The 8,104-nt window shown below is 43.1% G+C and overlaps 1 long non-coding RNA gene across 1 annotated transcript; it reads left to right on the plus strand.

Moving 5' to 3' along the window:
* The first annotated feature begins 2,733 nt into the window (after nucleotides 1–2,733).
* On the plus strand, nucleotides 2,734–6,777 carry LOC144826452 (uncharacterized). The gene is made up of 3 exons (XR_013609830.1): nucleotides 2,734–5,438; nucleotides 5,525–5,611; nucleotides 6,574–6,777. It is a non-coding gene; the product is annotated as an uncharacterized LOC144826452 (long non-coding RNA).
* Nucleotides 6,778–8,104: the final 1,327 nt, after the last annotated feature.

Consider the following 8,104-nt stretch of genomic DNA (forward strand, 5'->3'; position numbering starts at 1 on the left):
TGTTGGGGTCAGGCATCCGTGTTTCATCAATCAGGGAGTTGCTGCCCTCATCCGCCCTCTCGTGGAGCCTCCTCACCGTCGAGGGACAACGGAGCCACGATCACCTCTCCAGCGCCGTCCGTGGGGCCCCGCACCCGCAGGGCGTGCACCAGGTTCCAGAGCCTTCCCCGCAGTCAGGCACCAGCGCGGCTACACGGGGCCGCCATTTTGATCACCACAGCAGCGGATCTCAGCGTCAGTGACAAGTAAGGCTCTCCCGTCTCCTATCGCCCCCTATGCCGGCTGCAGCGCGATTTGGGAGGGGCACCAGGCTTTCCGGTGCAAGATGTGGTGCCGGGGCTTAAGTTAGCTGGCCAGGATCAGTGTATTTCAGGGCCAGCCACGGAGGACCTCCGGAGTCCGCCTCTGCTTACATCGGCGCTTAAGCCACGCCCCCCTCTCCTACACTGATGTTATTGAGATATGATTGCAGGCTGCAGGTTGACTCGGTACAGAGGGATTTTGTGTTTTTAATAGTATCAATTGCACTCCTTTTGATTGCCACAGTATGGAAGGATCAGGAACCCCCCACATTTCATCAGTGGTTGTATAGGTTAATATATATTGGGCGGCAGGAAATTGCCTTCTATAAGTGTAAAGGGCTAAAAACCATGAAAAAAGGTATGAATATTTGGAAGCCTTTAACTGTCTGGATGGAGGAACAAAATAGACACGGTGTTGGCTAATGGAATGGACTGCAATTTGCTGGTAATGAGTAATTTCGGAATAACTGTTGAAACTTGGTGATAACCTTGTGGGAAAAGGGGGAGGGATTGTTTAAGTGCAATGTAATACCAAGCTATAAGATTGACTGCGAGAGAAAAAGGTAGGTTGGTCCACATTAGGTGCATATAAAAATCCCAGCGTAAGGTCCCTCCCATCTAGTTTCCCATGTATCACCACATATCTGCCCTCTGGGTCAATCAATTGTGTCGTGCATTGGAATTTAACCCCAGCGCTAATCTAAATTAGTACCCCCCTCGCATATGCAGAGTATGTGGATGTACGACGGTACAACGTGTGTTATTACCACGCGTACCGTCACAATGCGTCTTTTACAACGCAAGTCGTTATCACGACTTGCGCTGTAGGGGTGCGGACTTAGGAATAGTTTAATTTACTATTCCAACACCAGCCTATGTACAGTAGGGAAGGTGTTGGAATAGTAAATCTACTATTCCTTATCTTAGAGCGCCCTCTAAAAGACGCGTCGTAACAGTACTGCGGGGTAACATCCGCGTTGTAAAGGATGTTCTCCAGTATTAGGGTGTCTTTCATAGATTCACATGCTTGAATATTCCCCGTCGTCGGAGTGGGAGTCCCACGGTAAATAAAATAGCAATAACATACTAATAATATGTATATGTAACACATAACAGATGAAATACATATTAGAAAACAGGCAGTAAATGCCTAGACATAATTCCTCATAGGAATACATGAACAGAGAAAAAACACTTGTAGCCTATTCCTGTCATTATGTTGGTCCAAACTGTAGCCAATCAGGCGCCAGCAACCCTCCAGAACCTTCTCCTCAGAGCTCAGCACCTCAGATTTTCTACCGCACGTCGTGTGAAGGGAGTCTCCCTGAGCTCTGCTCAGTTTTCTTCAATTTTCTTCATTTTTCTTCATTTTTTTCTTCATAATATCACAGTTTTGTAATGTCTTCTTACATGAAGTCTACCTTCAGACCCTGCGTCACTTGTGGGAAGCTGAGATCTTTTCCTGTGAACCCTCATGAAGAGTATATGGACCAGAACTCTGACATGGTAGGTGGAGAAGGGGTTGTTCTTGTGCTTAGACTATACCCCCCTTCTGATGTGGGAGAATTTTTTGTTTGTCATGCACATTAAGGTTTTTAAGTGATGCTTCTCCTCTACTTCACCAGCTGAAGTAACATCACAATTAAGGGGTCTCTGGCCTTCTTTGAGTCTGTGCCTCCCACATTTACGCCCACGAGATTTACTCTCAGGCGTCTAGACTCACTCTGCGCACTTTTCTACGTGAAAATGTGCCAGCTTTTCGACGATACGGTCGATGTACTCTCTGACGACAATCTCTGCCGTCACTGGTGCTCTGCAATGACAATGCCTCCAGGCATTCGTCGACGACAGTGAGGACAGTGCCCTCTTGTCGACTGAAGGCTCGTCGACCACTGGCAGTTTTGTCGATGGAAAATGTCTTTGACGGTGGCCTCGTCGACGGTGAGCTCGGTCGACTGTGAGCTCGTTGACGGTGACCTCCGTAGACGGTGAGCCCTGTAGACGGTGAGCTCCATAGACAGTGAGCTCCATAGACAGTGAGCTCCGTAGACAGTGAGCTCCGTAGACAGTGAGCTCCGTAGACAGTGAGCTCTGTAGACGGGGAGCTTCGTCAACATTCAGCTTCGACGCCAGTTGACTTCGTTGACGGATGACCCTGTCAACTGTTGGATTAGTCGGCGGTTGAGCCAGTTGACAGTTGGTTTCACACACTGTTGACTTTTATGCACAGTGCTTTTGTAGACGATTTATTTTGTCGATGGCAGCTTTCCGCTACATCCACGTGAGGGCGTGAAGGCTTTTTACTTCCGCCAATATTCTTCTTGGACAGCACATAGCCGTATGAGCATGTCTTTTCTTCAGATCAGAATTATGTATTTCTGACAGCAAGGCTGCCACGGCCTGTACCAGGGCGGGAATACGTCTTCTCTTACAACTGGAGTTCTATTGCATTCACCTTCGGTGAATATTGGAGGTTTTTCCCCTCCTTATGAGGAGAGCGGTGAATCGTTTTCCCCTTTCCCCTCGTCCTGGGGAAACCACAGAAACACTTTTGTTCAGTTCCTATCATAGACTTTATTTAGAAAGAAGGTGTTAAACTCATGCAGAGGCCAAACTCTGTGCCGGCGTTTTTTGCACGCCTCAACAAGAAATGTGAAGCTCCCCACTATTCACCTGTTTTACTAGTCTCTCAGCCTACCCTGACTCAGTCATTACTCAGGCGGCACAGCGATTATCTTGCAAGCCAGTTGGGCAGGTATGCCGCCAGATGTGCTCTTGACATGTTGGCGCTAGTAGAACTTATTCCAGAATCCTCCAAGCCTCACGCTTTGAAGATCCTGCAGGAGAGGGAAAGAGATAGAGAAGTGCATCAGAAATAATACACTGTGCAGCGGACATTGCGTGTACAGGTTTTCGACAGCTCGCAATAGGAACAGTCTGGCAAAGACATTTTTGCTTCAATGCTACGTCTTTCGCAAGGAGATTCAGACTTCCGTACTTCACTTGCCTTTTGATTGAGGATCCCTTCTGGCCAGCATGTTGATGAGGCACTGCAGTGTGTGAAAAATAACAATCCCAGGCATACAGTACAAAAGTTAACACAATAGATTGAACAAACAATTCAGGATTTCTTGGAGTGGATAAATCTTGCGGATGAAAATCTCCATTTTACTGCCAATGTCAATGCTACCAAGGTTGAGTTCCTGGACGTGTATATTAGAAATGTAAACAATAAACTGGAAGTAGACTTGTATACTAAGCCCACCTCAAGAAACACCCTGCTCCACTTCTCGAGTTATCACCCGAGGAGCCAAAAGGATGGAATACCCTTCTCGCAGTTTCTCAGGGTGAGACGTAACTGCACAAACATTAAAGACTATGATATCCAGTCCGAAAGGATGAAGAAAAAATTCCTTGATAGAGGATACCCCCATAGATTAGTCCGTGCAGCGTACAAGAGAGCCCGATACTATGACCGGGATGTACTTTTAAGACCCAAAAATGAAGTCCAGGAACCAAAATTGGTCTGTGTTACACGACATTCAACGATGAATGCAACCATCAGACAGATAGTGAACGCAAACTGGCACCTACTAAACATAGAGCCATCTAAACCTAAACTCAAGAAACCGATGTTTGCACATCGGAGAAACAAAAATTTAAAAGATTATGTCGTAAGATCTAGACATATAGGCAACTCTGAAAGGCCCTTGTTTGTACAAAAATCAATACAAGGTGCAAACCCTGTGAAAGGTACTTCCAGATGTGGCTCCTGCCAATCCTGCAATAACATTATAACAGGAGAGACTTTCCAGCTGAATGGATATAGCATGACAGCTAATGAGCTGTGGACATGCAATACTACCAATGTCATTTACCTCCTCGTATGCCCTTGTAACCTGGGTTACGTGGGTGAAACTTCGAGAGCAATTAAAACCCGGCTGACTGAACACAAGTCAGCAATCAAAACTAAAAAACTGTCAGCACCACTTGTCGCACATTTCATGGATTTCCAGCATGCTCCATCAGATCTGAGGTGGCGCATCCTGGAAAAAATCCATACACCAAATACCAAAGGAGGGGAGAAGATAAGAAAGAAACGTGAAGTCTTTTGGATCTATTCCCTTAAGACCTTCACCCAGGGCCTTAACAATGAATTACCCTGGGAGAATGCGATCATATAAGGTCTTCAAATATCTTGACTTATAAACCCCTAACTGACTGTTAACTGGTTCAAAATGTATTATGCATATGGCTATATATTTTCAATATAAATATTATTTAATTAGATTTATTATTCCCTCCTAGATAGTGGATTATTAGTTCTGTTTAAATATCCCTACATTCAACCCCACTGACGCTGGGACGTAGAGCTTGCATAGTGCGAATGTGCATAGTGCGAATTCGATAATTGCCCTCTAATAATAATCACAGATGTAGCAGGAATCAAGAATAAAAGCGCGTTTGAAGGTCCATTCAGAGTCGCTCGTTTTTGAAAACCATACTGAAGCTGGTGTTAAAAAGAGCCCGCACAATGCTAATTCGAGGAGTGCCCTTTAATAAACACAGGTGAAGCAAGAACCAATAAAAAATGCGCATATAAAAGCGCGTTTGTAGGTCCAATCAGAGTCGCTCTTTTTTGAAAATCTGACCCGTCGGCAGAGTATCCGGATGTAGCTGTCAGCCCACAGCACTCACGGTAAGAGAACGCGAGTCGCGCTTAGGGTAGCCTAGATCCGACTGATATTTTGCACAGAGCCATTCAAATAGTAATGGTTTGCCGCTTATTTTATAGGAGTAGCGTACGTTTGGCTTGTTAAAGTTTACCGGACAGACAGTTAATATCGAGACGCTGGTTTCAAGCTTACGAATTCCCGACCAAGGGGTGAATACGATATCATTTGCCTAAAGTGTCCCGTGAGATTAAGGTAAATCTTGTTTAAACGCGTGTATTGACTTCTACCATCCTTCAATAAAATGACTTACATTGAGCCGTTATCTTCAAATTAGGAGCCCCCCTTTTTACTGTACGGCTGTGGCATACTACCGCCCTTCCTGCTCATGATTGAGTTTGTGTATTCATCAAAAGAACATAGAAGGGTCTATAATTATCAGCAGGCGTCTCTTGTGATTTAGGTAAGCGGTTTTTTTTTTTGATAGTGTAATATGATCACATACTTCAGGTTCATCCATTTTAATGTGTTCTGCGTATCTTTTGGTAGGATACCTTTAATAAACTAATGTTCTACGGTGGTGCCGTCCCGGCCAACTAGACCCCAGAATAAAGGCATACTAAAAATTAATATAAGGTAAGAGAATTAATGTTAAAGTGTGTTTGCTCCCCTTTAGTAAAATTAAAAAATAAATAGTATTAGCGCGCCATTAATGCAAGCATGTTATCTACTTGTAGGGACGTGATTAGCGCGCCATTAATGCAAGCATGTTATCTACTTGTAGGGACGTGATTATGCCCTGGGTCATAATAACCCTACTATATAAACTCATCATAGTCCTAGTAGATATGAATCAAGGATAAAAAGACTACTTGGGTAAGAAAACTATATTTTAATAACGTGCATTTGGTGCGTAATTTAAATAGGAGTTATAGCAGTTTTTCACAATAATTAATATGAGAACATGTGTTTGATTGGGATTAGTCAACTTAACACGTGATGTTTATTATGAGCACCTCCCCATTGATCTCTAGAAATCAATAGTGCTTTGGACATAACCAATGGAGATATTTAATACTATTGAATTTAGGAGTGTCTCAATCAGTATTCTCCACTTTCTGTCTGTTTCATTTCCTTTTCTTTTTCTACCAAGCAATTACGTGATTTTTTAGAAACTAGTACTGTCTTCGAACTATACTTAGTTGTGAAACATATATAGTGCAAGATGTATCTGATTGATCTCTCTAGGTTGAAATGTTCAGTAAAAAGGGTCTGGTTACTATTGTATTAACCTCTTAACATGCCTTTAGTTGCGTTGGGTATGTTCTTCCATGATTAGGATATAGAGTGGATGGTCAGGTCTCCCCTGCCAGATTTACGAACATTAATCACACCATCCCAAGAAAACTATTTTTTTAAACAAATGTGTCTGTATACGCATAGGTCTTAAATGTTTATGTAAAGCAGTATATCAGGAATGTGAATAGAATACTATATTCTTACCAATAGAATGGTGTAACAAACCGTTAACTAGTTCAGTTGTTATTTGTCACGATAGGAATATAAGAATATTAAAATCATGTTCTGATTTTTTACAGAATTTTGATGGTATAAGTCCTGATGAAGACATAATTTATATGTCGAAACGCGTCGACCGGATGCCATCTAACCTCTTTTTAAATTTTCATTTGTGAACACATATGTATCATTATATGGTTATTTTTATCAATTTTGAGCAATGTATTGAATTTTAACTGTTTCTTTTTAATCCAATTAAAAATATGTATTTTTTCTAAACTGAACTAGTTTGTTTGTTCAATCTATTGTGTTAACTTTTGTACTGTATGCCTGGGATTGTTATTTTTCACACAGTGTTTACCCTGTCCCAGGATATTGATCCGTATCAGGGGGTCCTTGCTACCAACAGATGAGGCACTGCAGACCATCTTAAAGAACACAGATACTGCCCGCACCCTCTGGATATAGAATCGCAGCCTTTTCGTGGTGCCGAGGACGTAGATCCACGTCCTTTTTTCAAGGGGTACCATCCAGTATTGGCTCCTACAATCAGAACCAACTGCGTTACTCAAATCAAACGCAGTCACATGGGCAAAGTACCAACAGGTCCTACATAGCAAATCATCGTACAGCCGAGGCAACTCTTCTAAGAAACAATGGACTACCTTGAACCCACCGTTTTTCCCTCCAAAAACGTCGGAGGTCTAATATCTCCCTTTTATTCCAATTGGTCAAAGGTGACAGAGGACCGTTGGGGTTTTTACACGTCATGCCCAAGGGCACACTAGAATTTGTCAAATTTCCCTCTTTCTACACCTCCAAAGGGACCTCCACCTTCTCATCTACGGGAGTCGTTTGCACAAGTGTCTATATGAATACAAACAGGGACCGTCGAAGTGGTTCCGAATCTCCAACAGCGTTAGGGTTTACTCTCAGTTCCTCATCAACAAGCAAATCAGGAAAGTAGCACATGATTTTAGATCTTTGCGCAAACTTTACAAATGTTGTACCTCAAGAAAGTCCTAAAGTTCTTATACCAGAACGACTTTATAACTACTCTCAACCTCCAGGATGTCTATTTTCATGTGCCAATCCTTCCTAAGCACAGGAAGTGGCTACGCTTTACAATAGGTACAAATATTTTTCAATTAAAGTCCTACCTTTTGGACTTAGGTCCGCTTCACGTGTCTGTACGTAGATCCTGGTGCCAGTGGCAGCCTATCTACGTCTGCAAGGCATACAAATTATCATTACTGAGACAACTGTATAATAAGGGCTCGCTCTTATTTACAGGCAGTCCAGCACACCCAGACTTGTCAGTCACTGTTTCAAAACCTGGTTTTCAATAAATCATGACAAGTCCCTACTAGTACTAGCTCCGATATGAACGTTTCTCGGGGCATCAATCAATACAAACCTAGCAAAGGTGTTTGTCTCACACGAACGACGGGCCTGCAGCTCTCACTTGGTGGTTTCTTCTATGTACGAAAAAGTCTGTTTCAGTAGATCCTCAGTCATTCCTGGACACAGCCTCCACCTGCATCCCGTTGGTTCCCAACTACAGATTACACATGAGAACATTGCTAGAGGAGCTAGACAAGCAGTGGTTGC

Source organism: Lissotriton helveticus, chromosome 1_1, assembly GCF_964261635.1.
Source record: "Lissotriton helveticus chromosome 1_1, aLisHel1.1, whole genome shotgun sequence".
Lineage (NCBI taxonomy): Eukaryota > Metazoa > Chordata > Amphibia > Caudata > Salamandridae > Lissotriton > Lissotriton helveticus.